The following is a 19,247-nucleotide window of genomic DNA, read 5'->3' as shown; positions in this document are numbered from 1 at the left end:
AAATGGAATATTCCACATTTTAGACATGTGCCACTATTCATGTTAGGTAGCAGCAAATGGGAAGGTTCAAGAGATATATGATGAAGTATTTTACATATCTAGATTTTTAGTGAAAATTTTCCTTGATGAATCCAGAATGTCACTGCATAGTAGTAAGGGAAAACAAAAATCTGTCCTTAAGCAGCAATAATTGGATTTGGGTCTTTCTCCAGCACAAATTAGCATTCATGGCTGCTGGCCCATGAACCAGATGCTCTAGTACTTTCTGGGACTTTGGAAGCTGTCATACTGGCAACACGTCTGCTATCCTATAAGCTGAGAAAGGAATGGTGAGAAAGCCTTCTACTTTCACTGAGCGCACTTCTATAACAGTAATGAATAACAGCATCAATACCATCTCCAAAAACTGATATAGAGATACCAACTGTCTTGTTCTGCAAAATTCTGGGACGAGTAAACTGCTTTCTGTACTGCTTCCCTGATGTTTGTATCTTCTTAGCAAAAGGAAGTTATCCAGCCTAGTACTTTCTCCATCCATATACCTGTAGGTATGGAATTACTCCAGGATGAATGATATTCCATGAAGAATGATTTATTATCTCTTATGTCGCTATGTTCATTTAAATGAGCTACATGCTTCACAAACAGCTATGCAACTTCAAGGAATTTTCTTTCTCTCACAGATCACCTTGTCTCTGAAAGAGTTCATTCTGCTGTGCAGCAACCAGAGAAAGTCAAGAGAGATGGATTTTTTTCTTCTTTTTTGCTGGAGAGAATTAATTAGACTCAAACAAAGTTGTCTTTAAGTCTGGATGGACCTTTATAAATTATAAAGCATTTTCCATTTTCTTTGGTGGGCCCAACATGTTTTGGAGATCTCAGACTAAGGCTAAGTACAGACAGTCAAAAAGCCCAAGACTGAATTGATTCAAGCTTCACAGCTTAGTCTATGTGGCTGCCGGGCTTAGAATATCCATTCTAACATGACCTTCGTCCTGGTGGTAAGTGTAGGGCATCCTATGGGTTTGTGTCGTTGACCTAGCAGGTGTCTCCTCCTTGAATCGCCTCCCCCATTCTCATCTGCCACGACTTGTTGTTCTTCAGTGGATGGGATTGGTCATTGGGTTTGCTCGGTGGCCCGTGGTTCGCCTGGCGGTCATTCACGGGGCTCTGCCACCCCTACACCCCAGCCACACACCCCCTGGTGTAAGATGTCCCTCCATCAGCCTCATCCCCTCTTGTGGAATTATGTCCCATGGCTTGATGGCTGTGTGCTTGTCGCCTGAAGTCAGGTTCGCCCATGCAGGCCTGCTCCCTCTGCCTTCCCTGACTCCACCCCTTCTTTTGGGGAAACACAAAAAAAACCCTCCGAGGCTCTCCCTTGGCCCTGCTCCTTGGGGATACTCACAATACCCTCTACTCCTCCCCTTTGCACAGGGCAACAAAACAGAAACTCATCAACAAAACACTAAAGTGGTGGGTCACCTCCTGACATGGTCATGACCTGCCCCTTACTATTCTTCCCCTTAATCTAGCTTGGGGACACTCCTCTTATTGTCTGTTGCCTCCAGGATTCACTCCCATTCTCTCATCGACCTGGCCGGGACTGGCGGCAATACCCGCCTGGATTGTAACCCCCTTGGGGCTCTCCTCAGGGTCTTTCCTTCTGGTGTGACTCCCTTCTCGCCCTCATTGCCCCAATACTCCCACCTGGAATCTGCTTGACTGTTGGCTGCATCTCTGGCTCTGTCTCCGGGCCCAGAGTGCCTGCCGCTCACCCGCCTTTCCGTCCGTGCTCCCAATGGGGTGCTCTGCCCCACACTGTCTGGATCTGCCCCTGGCTTGTTGGGCTCTGCAGGTCCCATGGGGAAGGTCCTCTTCCCTCCCAAAGGCGGCTGCAGCCCCTTTCCTTGCTGCTCTCTCCAACTCCCTCCTCTGCGGTATCAGCCGCCATTTTTATCCCTGTTGGCCAGCATTCAGGGCTGATGTCACCAGCCGGCCATAATTGAATAAAGAGGCAGCTGACGAGCCGTGCGGGCTCTTCTTTCCCCGCCTGCTGTGCTGCGTCTCCTGTTGCCAGTGAGTACCTCTCATTACTTCTTCCCTCTCTTTTCCTGGGACAGTCTAAATCAGCAGTTCTCAAACTTTTTTTTTACGGCCCACTTGAAAATTGCTGAGCATCTCAGCAGACCACTTAATCTCCATCTATCATTAGAAAAAATAAATCAAGTGCAGGCCCAAGTACAGATATTCTCAATTGTTCCACAGCCTTTTTGAGGACCACCTGAATGGAGCTCATGGACCAGTGGTGGTCAGTGGACCACAGTTTGAGAATCTCTGGTCTAAACTGTGTAGATTGCAACAATAAGTAAGTGAACAGACATTCAGGTTTGATTCTGGAAATTCTGCCACATGCCTACAGTGGTCCAGACCAGAAGCTGCGGGGTGAGAAAGCATGCCTCCCTGCTTGGCTGGAGCAGACAGCTTGGGCCAAGGCTAGCCCACCCAGCCTGCAAGATGGGGTTTGCGGGGCAGGTGAAAAGCATCTTGGGATGCTGCGTGATTATGAGTTAATTTGAATTAGGAGGCAATCTGGGTCAGAAGTTTAATAAGCCAATTTAACTTAAATCAGTTAAGTCTGATACCACATTCATACAGATTTATCTTAAGCTGATTTTGGCCACTTTGGAAGTGGTTTATGTGTACTGCACTTCTGTTGTGTTATAGATTTGAGCCAATCTCTCATCACTTATACTGTTTTATGTGTAATTTCTTTCCCTAGCCATATGTGAAAGGTGTGCATCAGTTTAATGCACCATAGAGATTGAACATAGAGATTTGACAACTATTTGAAAACCATGCATCAGTTGTAGACTTATGAGGAACTGTTAGTCTAACATTTTTTAAAACTTGGATGTTAGTATTTATAAGACACCAAAGAGATCAAATGAGGCAGGTAAAATCAGTATCATTGTGGGCCACACTCTGACTTGAATGACTCCACAGAGATTTACACTAGATAAATGCAGGCAAATGAGTCCAATGATGCTCATTACATTTCATCATGCTGACTCAAAAAATTAATAATTTCCCTCTTTAATCATAATTGTCCAACCATTGCTACTCCTTTTCACTTTCTGCTTTTCCTATTATTCTGATCAGTTTCTGGGTGAGCCATTGCTAAGTAGCACTGGTCAGTAAATGTGAAATTTTTTGAAAAATGATTTTTGTTAGAAAATACTAATTCATTGATCCTGAATCTTCTCATGGAAACAAGTGAAAAATTATTAAATTTTCATTGGGAAGAATTTCCCACTCCATAGTGTAATTTCTGGTTAAACATCACCTTAGTTTCTAAGATGTTACATTAGATGATAACCTATAGGGTTGTGCGAAGCTTCAGTCACTGATTCAATTTGGTGGAGATTCAGCCTGATTTGGCAGCCAAATCTCCGAATTTGAATCAAATCAGGAGACCCTTTAATCTCTCTGAATTGATCAGAATGCTCCAAATTGATGCAGAGAGATTCAATTATTTGGACATAGACTCAGCTTTAAATGTTTTTTCTACATACCTCAAGGTATCAGGTGGCTCATGAACCTGAGATGGTGGGGTAGATAGGACATCCCATGGGAGTGTATGTGGGGGGGGGTCCCCAGCACACTCAGTCACAGACCCCTCTATCTCCTGGCTTGGCAACAGGTGCTTCCTAGGTCGGAGTGGGGGGCACCAGGTGTCCCCCTGTGGCTGATCACTGAGCTGGGGTGGTGTGGGGGGGAGTCCCCTGCATGTTCATTGGTGGACCCAAAAGTGGACTGGAAGTACTTCTGGTCCACCTCTGGGTCTGCTGCTGAGCATCTAGCCCCTCCCCCCTGCACTCCTGTAGGACACTCCATCTGTCCCATCATCTCAGCATTCACGAACCGTGCCTGGTCCTCAAGGTACAGAGAAAAAATATTTAAATTGGTGTCTATGGCTGAATCACTGATTCTCTGAATCAGCATTGAATCTTCAGATTTGGATTTGGCTGAATCGAATTGGGACAGTGATCTGAACTAACTAATTGAATCACTTTCTCCTGATTCAGGCCAAATCTGAATCCAAATCAAATATGGCCCATTTTGCACACCCCTAATAATCTATATATACAAAATAAAGTGTATGTCTGTATGTATGTACATACGTACATACGTTTGCTTATACCTTGAGAATGGCTGGTCCTATTTACTCTAAACCTTCCAAAATCACTGAATACCACCCAAGGAAAATTATAGGCAGGTTATTTTTCACCTGATCCTTTTGGGGGCTTCCTGTGACTGTTTAAGACAGTGGTTCCCAACCTTTTTTTCCATGCTCCACTGTTGGGAGAGGAGTGTGGCACTTACAGTGACCCGGGGCTGGGGGCGGAGGAGCTCCCAGCATTCAGTCTAGCTTGTCTTTTCTATGAGGTGCCACCCGTATTGGTCCCCCGGTATTGCTCCCGCGACCCTCATTTCTGTTGCGACCTCTGGGTTGGGAACCGCTGATTTAAGGGAACAATGCTTTTCACATGGGAAATTATATGTGGTTTGCTCCAGAGCTGGTAGTCAAAGAGGGTTGCCAACAGGAAACATTGTGAATATTGTTTACAAATAAGTTCTACAATAAAGATTATTCATTTGGATGTCATTTGAAATGTCACTCCATGTTAAATATTAAATGTAAATGTGTTTTACTATGTTCTTTAAAAATAAACAATACTTTTAACCTAAATATGTTGTACGGAGTTGTTTGAAAATAAAAGAACACTGCAATTACAAAAATCATAACCCGGGCAAAGAACAGGTCCTTCCACTAGTAATAAATAAAACCAAAAGATTGAGTCTTTCTGTGGGAGATTTGAATGTACAGTGGGAGGACATCTCTCTTTGCTACCATTTAACAACTACTTTTGCCTCTTGTTTGAAGTTACTTGAAGACTGAATATTTTGTATTTCTTCTCCTACATGGTCTGTATCCAGCTTCTTTTATTGTGAAGTATATTTGGCTCCATCATTCTCTGTATAAGTAGGGAAGAATGCTTTACTGCTGTTCAAATAAGGTTTCTTTGAGCCTTATCACAAAAGTAAAAGAATCTAGGCATGTCTACACGTGCATTTAGTTGTGACTAGATTTACTATGCATTAAGCTAATGTGCAGTAAGGGATTTTTGTCAGAAAGCAACCCAGCACTGGAGCAGGAGAGGCTCCCAGCCAGGGGCCCTGGGGCTGGGCTCAGGTCAGCACCCTAGTGGCTGGGCAGACATGGCAAGTTAGTGCCAGGTTGCATCTACATGTGCATTACTGCATTAACTAATCACAACTAAATTTAATACCTCCATTTGCACGTATTACATTTAGTTGCAATTAGTCATTTTTACTGCATAGTAAGGGTGTGCAGATATAGACCCTTGCTCGTACTGTGCAGTAAATTAGGCTAATGCACAATAATATGTCTCGTGTAGATGTGCCCACTGAAACAAAACTTTTAATTGTTCAAATATGATATACGTTTTTCTCAGGATTTTAGAAGTGCTGAGATACCATAGGAGTATTTTCCATGGTGTGTCTGGTCTGGATGAACAAAAGATAAATGTTCTTAAAATCTACGAGAAAAATTGTTTCTTGTGTAATTAGTTGCTCAGCCCCTCTTAGTGGGTGCTGGAAAACTTCCCTTGTCACCTTATCTATAAGACTGGACTACATGGGTGGATTATTCATACATTTAGGTATTGCCTGGAAATGGATCAGGAGGCTTGGCACAAGCATGAATCAGGAATAAATCTACTGAGTTCCATTGGGTCCTACCAGTCTAAAACCAAAATCAGCCTTGGAAAGTGTCAGACTTATGGAGAGTGTTGTCATCATTGGCCTTTTGCTGAGATCCAGTGAGTTAATATGGGGAGTTTCTGTTACACACTGGGTGGGTTTACACTTTCATTAATGCGCCTTTGCTAATGTGCATTAAATTTAGTACCTCCATTGTGGGGTACTAGGAAAAGGCACATTAGTTTATTTTAATGCCCATTAGCAAAAGTGCACAGGTGTTTTGTGATACTTTAATGCACATAAAAATAGGCTAATGCTTGTTAAAACACATGTGTAGGCACACTCACTAGGTCCCTGAGTAGCTACTGCTTCTTGCTATCATGTCTGTTCTTCCAGTTTGCTCTATATTGCCATTTATATAAAACACCTTAGAATGTCATGCTAAACCCGTGGCTTCCAAGCATGGCATTTAGAAAGTGGCAATATTGTACATGTAATGGATAGCGTGTACATTTAATTAGGCCATAAATATAAATGGCATTTAGGTTTTTTTTAAAAATTCATGAGGTCTAATAATTGGTAAAATGATCCCAGGGAGCGATTTTGTAATTATTATTTTAATTTTGTTCTTGTTTTGTTCTTGACAAGAAAAAATACAGAAAAAATCAAATTAAGGTCCTATCCTGATTCTGCTACATTGTAGATCCTTATGCATGTACAGAGCCCCAGGAAGGCTTCATGAAGGCATAAAGATCTTCCACTGTAACTCTCATGTGTAACCAGACATTTCTGTGCCCTGGCCAGGGGTGGCCACAGGACAGCAGGAGAGACTGTGTTGCTAGTGGTAGCAGCCAGGTCAGTAGCATAGCAGCTGCTATTTTTGTGCATGCCCGTATTTCAGTGCCCGGGACTGATGTCTGAGTCATCCCCGCCCCTGTTCCCACCCCTTTTAGCTATAGTACTCTACACAGTTCAAGGTTCAGGGCCTTCGATAATTTTCATGTTAAATATGTAACCACGTAAATTAAATTGAGGACCATGCACATATGGTAGTCTGCTCTAACAGAGTAGGCATGGGATATGCAACCAATGCTGCCAACACTTGGCCATAAGTACATTTATCAAGATATTCAATATGCATAAAACTGGACTCGAGTTTAGTTGTTTTTTTCCAACAGCACAAAAATAACATTACTTAAGCAATAAGGTAAAGATCTGAAAAGTGATTAAAAGTCAGTAAAGTATGTGCTTCTAAATTATTTTGGCTTTCTAAGACTTCCTTTAAAAAAATCTTCAGAGGAACATTTTACAATCCTACTTACTTTTCTGCTATAAATATATTATCAAGTAGGACTTTCAGAAAAAGCCCAACTTTGAATCATAATAGCTATAGACAACCATACAAATATGTATTTCAAAACATCAAGTGGCTGCACACATGCTGAAAGCTTCACTGAAAAGGAAAAGCATGGAATATCCGTATATACCATTCATAAAAATTGAAGTGCCCAACCCACACTTTGAAACCTTTTATCATATTTACCTTGTGTGTTTGAGTTTTGTATGAAGACAATCAACTAAGCCTTTCAAAAATCACATAAATGGGTCCTAGAGAAAATTGACACAAGAAAAAAAATGTTGTTTAACACTGAATATTTTAGCAGCAACTGGAGATTACAGCTTTCAAAAGGTAGAAAACTTGCAAAACCCTAAAACAGATGGAAGGGAAAAAAGCAGATGAAAGGAAAGTCAGTGCATCAGAAAACAGACAGTGAAATACGTTCTGTTCGATGAGCGCTGAAACATATAAGAAGGGACATCAGTGAGACACGCTGCACAGAGGCACACGGGCAGAGAAATACTGTAGCCAGTGAAATTGCAGGTAAAATATTGACAAAGTTATTGTGTTTAACAAAGTAAAACTTAACACCTTTTAGAAATAAAGTTAATGATTCTTTTGTCACTATTTCCTTTTCTCTTCCTTTTTTCAATTAAGGAACTTTTTCAATTAAACACTTTTTACTAAGTACTGTCTTTTATTAACAATTTAAATATCCCAATATGTGCCAGTATCCTTTCTTTCTTTCTTTTAGCTGTAGTGACTTGAAACCCATGTACATAACCATAAAGAGGCCCCAAGTTACTCTTGTAGCACAGGTATCTAGCTGCACGTAGTTGAAAATCCAGTACATTCACAAGTAATTTGATACATCATGGCAGATGCACAGATGATCTCTTATTTTCTCGTAAGAAACACAATTCAACTTTTGTTTTTCAGTTAATTATTTCGCAAGAACATGCATTCCATATTTGTCCTATAAATGTTTAAACTGAGTATGCTGAACCTGGGTGTACTTAAATTTATTTGGTACCTTCTTTGTTCAGTATAAAATGCTTCCTGCTTTCTTATCTTCCTAAAGAGAAACTAGAATTATCTTTCACTGTCTTATCTTTCATTCCTGACACAAACAGCTCCAAGCCATTGATAAGACGAAAATGTGGTTTATTTTTATAAAGCTCTTACAGCATACATGGAAATTTGGACTTGGAAGAGATGGAAAACTCCATCCCTGCACAAATGTGATGATGTGCTTAATAAATTGAAGTTCATTTAATTAGACATCTAAATAGAAATTAACCTTGAGAAACAGAAGACAAATGGCTCAGTACACTTTTTAATAAGTACTGTCTTTTATTAACAATTTAAATATCACAAGGAAAAGTAAGCCAAGCATCAATCCACTTCAAGAGCTGACTGGAGGTTTGACTTCATGTCTCACAGACTGTATATATTCATAACCTAATGCTTGTCCATTGCAACATGTTCTTAAAAAGAGATGGAGTAGAACAATATCAGTGTCAGCAACTCCATTGACAAAATCATGCAGTGATAACAGCCTAAAGCATCAGACCATTATGAAAACATCACAAAATTTAAGAAATATGTGCCAGTATCCATCCTCTTTCTTTCTTTCCCTCCCCTCTGTTTATCCTCACCCACCTGAACAGCATTGTCACTAATTGCTCTTTCCCCTGACCTGATTTCACTTTCAGGCTTTTCATGAAGATTGTCATTTACAGCCTGCAATTCAAAATTGTTACTCTCCTTGCAAAAGAATCAACTGTATTGGACTGGAAATCTCACCCTCTATTTATTAATATAGTTTTAAAGGAATTCTCAGATTTTTGTTGGTAACTGCTCACTTGGGTTGCAATGTGATGCACTTGTTGGCTGTGCTGCCCCAGAGGGACTGCAGTGAGACAGACTTACTCAAGCTTCACTTGAACACAGAAATGAAAATCAATAAACAATTTGAACTTCTCAGAAGAGAATTTTTCTCCTCTAATGAATATACAAGCTTGGTTACAGCTTAATTTAAAGATTGAATTTAGTGTGTGCTTTTCCCTGCACCATAAGCATGACAAACACAAGCTTCAAGTGACATGTCCCACAGGGAGACTTATTGTTTAAAAAAAAAAAAAGCAAACAAACAAACAGAAAAGAGAAAGAAAAGGCAGGGGAATGTGGGGGCAGGTGTGACAAATCTTCATCCCCACCCTCCCCACACTCCTACCTGAGTAGTGAGCTAACTCTTTGACATGCTGGCAAAATGGCCTCTTCTCTAGATGATTCTGGACAGAGTCCACACTTCTACTTTCTAGAGGGCAAAGACCTCTTTTTTTTGTAGTAGAAAGTGCTTTATTTTTTGGCTTATTCAAAAATAGGTTTAGGTCCTGACTCAGCAAAGCATTTAACCACGTGACTTACTTTAACTTTAAGCATATGCTTAAGTCTCACTGAAATAAACTATACTTAAGCACTTTGCTGAAACAGAGTAGATTTGTGCACACAGTTAAGCATTTTGCTGCAGTGGGAACTTAGAGAGTGTCTACAAAAGTCCAAAACCAAAGTAACCAAGTCAGTTGTAACACACCTCTTCAGATATTTTGGTACACGCTGGTGTCTGAATGCTTACATCAGATTATTAGGGTCCTATTTTGACACAAATTATAACAAAATATGGTACTGTTAATTCAAAATAGGCTTTGGACAACAACACAAAGATACACCCATACAGGTAACAAACATTTAATATCGCAGGTGGGTTGACATATCATATTAAAACAAAATGTATTGTAATGAAAGTCCTGAATTATTTCTAACCCATATACACTTTTTCATGATTGTAATCTTAACACCCCACTCAAAGGGATCTCTAAAGCTTTTCATTTAAACTACAATTATTCTTTTGTCTATTGGGAACCCAGTGCAAAGATGATGTCCTGTGTGCAAGAGGCAAGCAAGCAGAATATTAATTAATGAATGCTACTTAATATGCAGAAGAAGAGGAGCAACAATCAGTTGTGAGCCCTTACATATTAACTGGCAGATCATTGTTATTCCAGAAGGTATTATAAGGCCAAATGCAGGTTACAAGTAGTTTAGAAAATCTCTTTAATTAAGAAACATGAAAGTTTAAGTCTCTCACTATAAATATCTTATTGTGCATACAAAAGGCACCATTAAATGGTGTGATGGTATAGCAGTTTAAATGTACTCAGAGGTGATGAATTGGACTCAAGGCTATTTATTTGATGGGAATGGAAATTCAACAATGGGAATTCTAAGCATTCAGCATTTTTTTATGTAATAATGGATAGCGTCCGTCCGTCTCCTGGGCTGCAAAAGTCCCAAAATGCTAGGTTCCCTGGCAATGTAGAGTACTCACTCAGGGGCTGCACACGTCCAACTCGCCTGCCACGACTTTGATGATTCTCCAGTTCAGTGTATTGTCCACAACTTTGACGCGTGCACGCATCCAAAAATGAGACTTCAAGCTGCACAGGGTCCATTCGCTGTTGAGGGCTCCTCCACCCCTACACCCTCGCCCGGGCCTCCATGTGGGTCCGCCACTTGTGAGCCACTTCAATCCTCCAACTCTCCCCTTTTGGGGAACGCAAAGCTTAACTAAAAATAGCAAAAGTAGAACCCCAAATACCGCTCCCATCTGGAGCTGTGGACTTTGGGCTCTTGTGTTTGCTCTTATCAGAGTCCGCCTTTCCTGCTGTGTGCTCCCCTTTTCCTTCTCTTAGAAGGGGGCCTTCTGCCCCACCTGGGGCCCCATCCCTTCCAGGACTACCCAGTTCCTCACTGCTAAGGCTGTGCTAGCCAGTCCGACTGTGCCCCCTCTCCCCTGCCGGGGCCAGCCACTCCCGGCCCTACCAGTCTGGCTTTAGCGTCTGGGGTCACAGCCCCGAATCGCACAGTCTCTCGGGGCCTTACCCCTGCCCCAAAACGTACAAGCGCGGCGAGTGCCGGCGTGCATCCGCCGCTCTGGGCTCTCCCCGGCGTCCGGCTCCCGTCCCGGCTCTTCCGGTTCCGTGCCCCGGCTCCTTGGTTCCGGCGTTTCCTTTATACCGCCCGTGTCATTCCCCCACCTGTAACAGGTAAGTGAGTGTCCCGCCCTCCGGGGCAGCGGGCGGCCTGTTACTGTGGGTGTTCCCGCCTCATGCTTCTCGGGGCTCGTCAGCTCCTCCGCTCCCGCACAGTAAGGGCGCATGTTGATAAAGGGAAATGTCCTTTTCTTTATGTGTAGTCATAGAACACTGGCTGATTTTACTTTTAATGTCATCATACTGTAAGTAATTGTTGGTTAGGAGAAGAGGAGAGCTTGAGGGGAGAATTCCCCTTTCTGTTGTCAAATTTGTATAAAATTAATAATTGAAGGTGTTGGTTTATATACTGCTATTCCTTGTAATGGACTTTGATTCAGTTTTTCATCCCACACAATTAATTATTTTAGAACCTCTGCTGCTATTACTGTACTATTGCAGTCCTACAGATGTTTGAACGATTTTAGAAAGAAGAACTGAGTGCAGTTCTGAGTCATGTGCATTAAATGTTCACAAGATTGGGCTCTTACTTAGCTGAGACACAGGAAACAGGTACAACTGCAAAAGGACAGAATGGAGGATTATAACAAATGAAGATACAAACAAATGGAGTGGGATTTTCAGAAGTGCTCAGGCTTCCATGAAATCAAATGCCAATTGACTTCAAAGGAACAGAATTAAGCACCTTTGAAAATCTCCTGCTTAACTAGAGTCACCCAATGACATTTTTCTTTTTAGCACATTGGCTGTGTTCAGTGGAGAAGCATATCACTAATGTGTTTTTTGAGGCAAGATCTTTGAGGAGAAACTTCTGCAAACAAACAAAAAAAAAGAGAGTTTAGTTACTCCTTGGAAACAAGCAATTGATGATTTGGCTGGGCTTCCTTGAGAGAGATTTGTTCCGTTGATGTTTGTGACTATCTGAGTTGCAAGGCAAATTACACTTGGACTTGGTTTCCCAGATTTGCCTTCCAACAGGAAAATGACTTAACAAGGCTCCTGAAGCTACTGCTCCTTGGCTAATGGAAAATATTCTGAAACGTGAAAGAACATACTCTAAATTTAAAAAAAAATGTGTGTGTTGCAGGGGCTGAGAAATGGGGAATACCATGAACAAACTACACAGACGTCCCAATAATGTATTTCTAAAGAGGAGAGATGATGCTTGGCAGAGAGCAAAATAGAGGTCATTCTAATCATCAGAAGCAGCAAGGAAGATACACAAAACAAGAGTCAGAGAAGGATAAGCAAACACCATAAAAAGGTGAGAATGGATAAAAACACAATGTTATTAAATCTATATCTATGCTGCTTTGTTTACTTGATAACTAGCAAACCTCACCCAATCCTCACTGGTTCTTCCAGTTATTAGGCCACACAGAGACTTCTAAGGAAGTTATTTACTTATAAAAACAGATAGAAAAGAGAAACCTTTGTGATGCATTAAATAAAAATTGTTGTGACAATTTGCATCCGTAATGTTTTTCTCCCAAGTTGCACTGTGAGCATGTGGTGACACACGTAGCCTGGGAATTAAGTGTTCTACTATTTTCACTTAATTAATCCCTAAACATTGGAAAAATCAAGAAGATAAAGTGCTGGATGGCTAAGGGCAATAGTTGCTTGCTCTTATCACATACTAGCATTGAGTATGAACAGAGGCAGTATGTGGTTTATGAAGTCGCTCTCAATGTAAATCTCATACATTTATTAAGAAGTAGTTCTATATCAAAGTGTGTGTGCGTTTTATATATTACACACATGCATGTATGGAATACATGTTATTATGGTGTGGATTAAAAGTTTTATTGGCACATAGAGGATTGTATAACTTTTCTGCGCCTAAAACACCACACATTTTAATCCAATAGTTTGGGTCACGTCAGGGTTACAAATAACTCCTTAGTTTCACTGGAGACTGCATTTCCAGGGAACAAATATTTTGTTTTCTAGCCCTGTGAGCTACAAGTGTAGGTAACATATCAGCCCTATAGCATCAGCTCAAATTTGATCTGAAGCAGGTTTTCTCTGATGGCTGTGCGGGCAAAAGAATCGGGTTGCTTTTGTCCAGTTTGTAGTGGGCAACTCACGTTATAAAGAACACTACCTTATTAAATTACTCAGCCAATGGACCAATGACTAAATGCTCAGAGATAAATTACCTTCTTATCCTTAGAAGCAGAGCTTCCACATCATAGGGGAGGCACATAGAAGAATCAATTTAGCAAAGCTAGCAGTACAATACTCCATAATCTGAATGCACTTTGGCTAAGATTTCAGCGCATGTTGCCTTACAAACAAGGATTGCCTGAAAAAGAACTTTGAGATACAGAAATGCTGTCAAACCCACTGACTTCGCATTTATGAAAGGTATACATTTTACAGTTATTTTAGAAAGCAAGAGAATGTAATAGTTAGCTACTGAAAGAATCGTAACATAACAAATATTGAAAGCGTTCATAGCAGCATAGTTGCCGGGATTTGCAGTTTTAATGGAGTTATATTCTGTTTACTAGACAACCTTAATTTGGTGTCTGAATTGAATTGATTGGTTAACTCGGGGCTTAGCACCATTTGCTACCTTTGAATAACACCACTGAAAATTTAAATAAGATAAAATTGTAAGCAGGGGAGAAGAGAGAGTGATGTTTATATGGAGTCCTACCTGCTATGAAGAGTCTTACCACAAAAGCCAGCAGGGCTCAGATTGCAGGAGAGCATCTCCTCCATACTCATTCCTCAGTTCAACATGTAAATTCTTCCTTTACTCTTCAGCACCCCAGGTCCTAACCCTTTCAAAATTTCTTTCAGGCAAACTTAAAAGGATAGTAATTAACATACAAGAGTAGAAAATAGAGCAAAGGAGGAGCAGGAAGGGTTTTTTTTAGTTTTAAAGAGCAAGAGGATTAAAAACAGCAGGCTGAGTCACCACATTAACAGCTATGGGGGAAATTTGTATTTTTTAGTATTACTTTCAAGATTCATTTAAAGTGAAATCTCGTATGGATTCACACCATGCACCCCCCCTTCCCCACGTAATCACTTGGTAATTACTATTTATAGACACTGTATTGCTGAAATTAGACAGACTGCACATTTCTTTAAAGATATATTTAGGATTTTCTTTTCCAATAAAATATACCATAATGGGAATAAAGAAATTATTTACCCAAATTAACGGTGAATTATTTTGTCATGAGACTAGGAGTTTATATTCATTTAAATGAAAGCACATAAATTGTTCTTGACAAGAAAAACAAAGCTAGCCTAAGGCAGTATTTTCATTATAGAAAAAGGCACATGTCCATGAATATCTAGTATAATATTAACAAAAACCATTCAATTAGCTATGCATGTGCCATTGTTATGAATATTTATTTGCATCACGGCTAAGTAACACTGATACCTTTTATTCAGGAGGTTTAGAGATACAAAATGAATTGAACATTACCCTGATGTGCTGCAGAGAGCTCTCTGCCAAAGAACATATACGAGTCTTCTTGGCACTTTAATCTCAAACTTCTCCAGAGGACTAGTCAGCCCCATATCACCGATTAGGAGATCACCCTTCTCTGTGAGTTTTTTCCATCTTAAAAATTATTTGAGCAATTATTTTTTGAGGTAGTTTTTCATCAGTGGTAAGAGTACTGGCTGATCAATTTTTCTCTGGAAACAATCCATTTATAAATAGAGAGGTGCTAATACCATAACTGTTTATTCCAGAAATATTAGTTATTTTTTTCAGATGGATTCCCTTCAGTAATGTCCACATCTCTTCTTCACATTTTTTCATACTCTAGTAAACACAATTTCCTGCTAGGAAAGTTTGCAAAACAGTGACTTTTAAGCAAAGGTTATAGATTATGCATGGACAGTTCATTTTGAATCAGCAGTCATGAATCCTCATGATAAAACAGATTCATAATGTTTAACTTATTAGGGAATGGAAAACTATTATGCGACCTATGTGTCCTGTCAAAACAGCTCAAATTTTGAGTGCTAAATTTTTACAGTGATCTACTTGTGAAAAGCTACAGTCTTAGGCATAGTCCTACAAAGACTTGGGCTTAACTGCATTCCCTTTGAGTAATTAAGTGTGTGTGTAAGTCTTGTCAGGATGAGAGACCAAGAATTGTTTGCAGAACTTACTCTGTGAATCATTTCAAATAATTAATAAATGTCTATCATAATTACCCTTCACTCACAGATAATCTAAGAACGAAAAAAATAAAGAGAAAATTAAATTGAATTCGTTAGTTGTGAATTATTCACCCAGAGACATGTATTAGTTGCTAAAAAAGTAGGCTTAAAGTACATCAAAACTAATTTTACATAATAGAAATTACTATGAATCTAATTCTACCTTCACTTGTATCACTGTAACATTATGATGCAACATCTGCTAAAGGTGATGGATGAAGGTTCTTTCACTGGCTGTAATGGCCATGAATGAAGCATTGATCTTGACTAACTTAATCACAGCTATTAGAGCTATACTACTTTGTAAAGCAAGTAGTCAACCATTTTCAGCTGTGGGTCAGAATGACCCACCCCAGGGCACTAGGACCACAGTGCTGCCATTGCTTGTCTCCCCAGTGGCACGGGAAAAATGCGTCTAGTTAGCATTCATCCCTGCAGTGGCATGGGAAGAGCCTGCAGAAAGCAATCCCCACCCGCACTAACCAGTAAATGCTGCTGACGCCCTACATCCATAGGCCACATCGAAAGGCCCTGTAGGCCATAGATTGCTGCCCCCTACTGTAGAAAGTTGGTGAAATCGAACTGGTCCTTATATAGCCTTTTTCTGTTTATGCAAAGTAGGCAAACTCCTGTCAAATGCATTTTGGGATCTGACACACTCATTCTTTGTTAAGCTTAATACAGATATGGACCACTTACAGTTTCAGCAACAGGGTCCAAAGGATACATAACATTGATGGAGAAAACAGCATACAAGATTCCTGGTTCAAAATATTGTTTTGAGAAATAGAGCCAAAGTCAGAGGGGAGTTACTTGATTATGTACATACCTCATTAGTAAACAGGTTTAGGTTGGCACATGGGTATAACTTACAGGAGGGGCACAAGGAGGGAATTGTAACAGGAAAAGCAAAGAAGAGAATGTGAACTAAGGGTCTTGCTACACATTAGATTTTGGTAGCTCCTAGAGCTCTTAGCCCCTGGACTGTCCACATATTAACAGGTGGAAGTTGTCTTAAGCATTCTTCTGGCGGCTTAAAGCTACACCGCTCCAGACTGAGTTACCCAGCTAGTGTTAACCAGCCACACTAATGTGGCTACTCTAGGCTCTACATTAGTATAAACACCCTGTTCACCCCCCATTCCATCCCCATGGGCCTGGATTGGGCCTACTACTCCCCTCCTCCCCCCATGAGATGGCCACCCCCTGCCTCAAACCCCCACCATCCCGGATCAGTCCACTGCCCATAGTTTCTTCCCCCAGCATCCCAGATCCCAGCTCATCCACCCCAGACCCCTGGTTTCCTTTTGGCTGCTAGTGCCATCTCACGGGAGCAGCCAGGGAAGGGGAACCTGCCTGCCCAGCTACTGGTAACACTACTGCCACTGCTGCTCTTTGGGCTGGGCAGGAAGCCACAAATAAGTTGGGGGCACAGGGGTGGGGAGGAGCTGTGTGGGCTGGGGAGGCAGGGAGGGAGCCCCAGGGTGGGGCGGGGGGCAGGGAGAAACCCTGCAGGGTAGGGGAACAGCCCTAGGGGGCAGGGGAGAAGCCTGGAATGGGAGGGATGGGGATTGTTGCCTTTCAGTCCTCCAGGCCCCTGCTGGCTTGAACATGTGACTGCTCCAAGCTCAAGCTAGCACGAACACCCATCAACATTTGAGCATCTCAAAGTACAACATGTTACAAGGTCCTTACCTGTACGTCTCCCTGTCATTCCTTCATGCTTCCTTGGACTTACCCTGTGGCCCAAAGCACAGAGTGCATTTTGCATAGATTTCATGTCAAGCTGCAAGCAGAAAAGAGATTCTTTCCCCACTCCTTGTAGGTATTAATGCTGCAGTCATAACCAACACACCAATCTGCCATTATCTGGAGTATTAATCAGTAGCAGAGACAGAAATAAAGGGAAAAATTGCAGTAATTAGGAGGAATTAAAGAAAGATATTTAGGGTTTCAGATATGTAACAGAAAAAAATTTACATCTGATAATTTGATTTAAGGTAAAAATTGAAATAAATTACAAGCTCAGTGTCTCTCAGATTACAATCCTAGGAACATTTCCAACTAGCAAAGGCCAAAGCCAAAGATATAAAAAACAACTCTGGCAATTGCTTCAACTCTTGTAACTTTTGCTGCTCATAACCTTACACTGTTCTCTGTCTGTATGTGTGATGCCAAATATATACAATGCCTGGTCACAAAAATGGTAGAAATTGTTACTGTAAGTGGTATATGCTGTGTGTTACTAACATAAGAAGAAGTCACTGGTAACTTATTTTTGAAGTTAAGTCTGTTTCATAGACTTAAATTATGAAACAAGACAAAACTAAAAGGAAAGAATTTATTCTCAAGCTAAATTTACTTCAGCTTTACTCCAAATTGAATTCCCACCACAAAGGCTAACCACTGTATTTGCTTAGCCAACTGGGTTGGGGACAGAAAATACATATAAATTGGTACAAGTGATTGGAAATTGATTGAAATCTGTAACACAACCAAAGTTTGGGGCACATAAACTGTTTTCAAAATGGCCAAAATGGCTGGTTTAAGATAAATCTGGATGAATTAACCGATTTAGGTTAAATCAGTTGACTGAACTTCTGTCCCAGATCCCTTCCAGATTCAGCTTAACTCACAGTACCCCAGCATCCCAGAATGCTTTGCTCCCGCCTCCCCTAAACCCCCTCGCTCACCAGGTGGGCAGGTTAGCTCTGGCTCAAGCTGTCTCCTCCAGCAGAGCAGGGAGGCATGCTCTAGTGCCTCCTGGCTTTTGGCCTGGGCCACTGCAGGCATGCAGCTGCATTTCTGGAATCAAATGTAAATGTCTGTTCACTTGTTTATCAGTTCAATCTACACAGCTCAAACTAACCTGTGAAGATTGAATTGAGTCAACCTCAGGCTTTTTGACTGTCTGTACTCAGTCCATATGGTGTAACTGTAATGTGAGTAAGATTTGTGAAGACATAGTTATGGCACAGACATGCTCCTGATCTTGCAACAATGGATGTGTACCCAGAAAAGCTTACCATCTTGTCGCAGAGCACTGAGGTGTGCCTGCTTCTTTAACCAGAGAGGGAGCCACTATACGGGGTGTAGAGACCCTAGTACCAGAGGGTGCAGCTACAAGAGCCTAGTGACAACAGGAGGCTGAGCTAGACTGAGGTCTCATAACAAGGGACAATATTTAAATACCACCTGTGAGGCATGGGGCATGGTAAAGGGACGGTTTTGGAGTCATGCATGTAGCCCATAAGGCTTAGGATGTCTTGGGAGGCACAGACTTTGAGCAAGACTCAGTAAGGGATCCAAAATCAGCAGGTTCTAGTAGAGTTCAGGAGGGCCATAACTACACAAACTTGTGGGCAGCCTCCCAACTTATTATTTCAGCCAACAAGACATGGAAGGAGAGATTACAAGGTGCCCGCAGGGTGGAGCAGGCACGGTTATGGAGCCCTAGGGTCATCACAGACATCCCTGGGGACTCCACACTGTGACACTCCTGCATCTCCCACTTCTGTCGTTATCCATGCAAGCTAGATTAAAGCGGTCTCACAGTTATTTAGAGACAAGCTTATACAACCAATGCTGGCTCTAAAGTCGAACTTTCCTGAAGTTCCAGGTAGCTTAAAGTTGAGGTTTTGATACAGGTTTGGCTTAGGAGCCAACGTAAGGGGAACTGTAGTTACAGAAGTTGCAATGTATGCGTTATCCTTTTCCTGAGATGAGGTGCCACATGTGAAAGGGGGAGACACTTCCTCTGTTTGCCAGTGGTTGTTAGCAATGATGGAGCACTCAAACTAAAAAGCAGCATTAGGTATTTTCATATAAAACACAAAAATGGGCAATTTATGATACAGGGAAAAATG

General features: G+C 41.2%; 1 long non-coding RNA gene across 1 annotated transcript in view; it reads left to right on the top strand.

Moving 5' to 3' along the window:
• LOC149873652 (uncharacterized) overlaps positions 1–12,796 on the top strand; it is a 78,519-nt gene extending 65,723 nt beyond the window's left edge. The window contains exon 5 of the long non-coding RNA XR_016439875.1: positions 12,269–12,796. This is a non-coding gene — a long non-coding RNA (uncharacterized LOC149873652). The remainder of the gene's footprint in view (positions 1–12,268) is intronic.
• Positions 12,797–19,247: the final 6,451 nt, after the last annotated feature.

This window comes from Crocodylus siamensis, chromosome 1 (assembly GCF_052110815.1).
Source record: "Crocodylus siamensis isolate JL-2025a chromosome 1, ASM5211081v1, whole genome shotgun sequence".
NCBI classification, from domain to species: Eukaryota; Metazoa; Chordata; order Crocodylia; family Crocodylidae; genus Crocodylus; species Crocodylus siamensis.
This window is presented reverse-complemented; position numbering and strand designations above follow the sequence as displayed.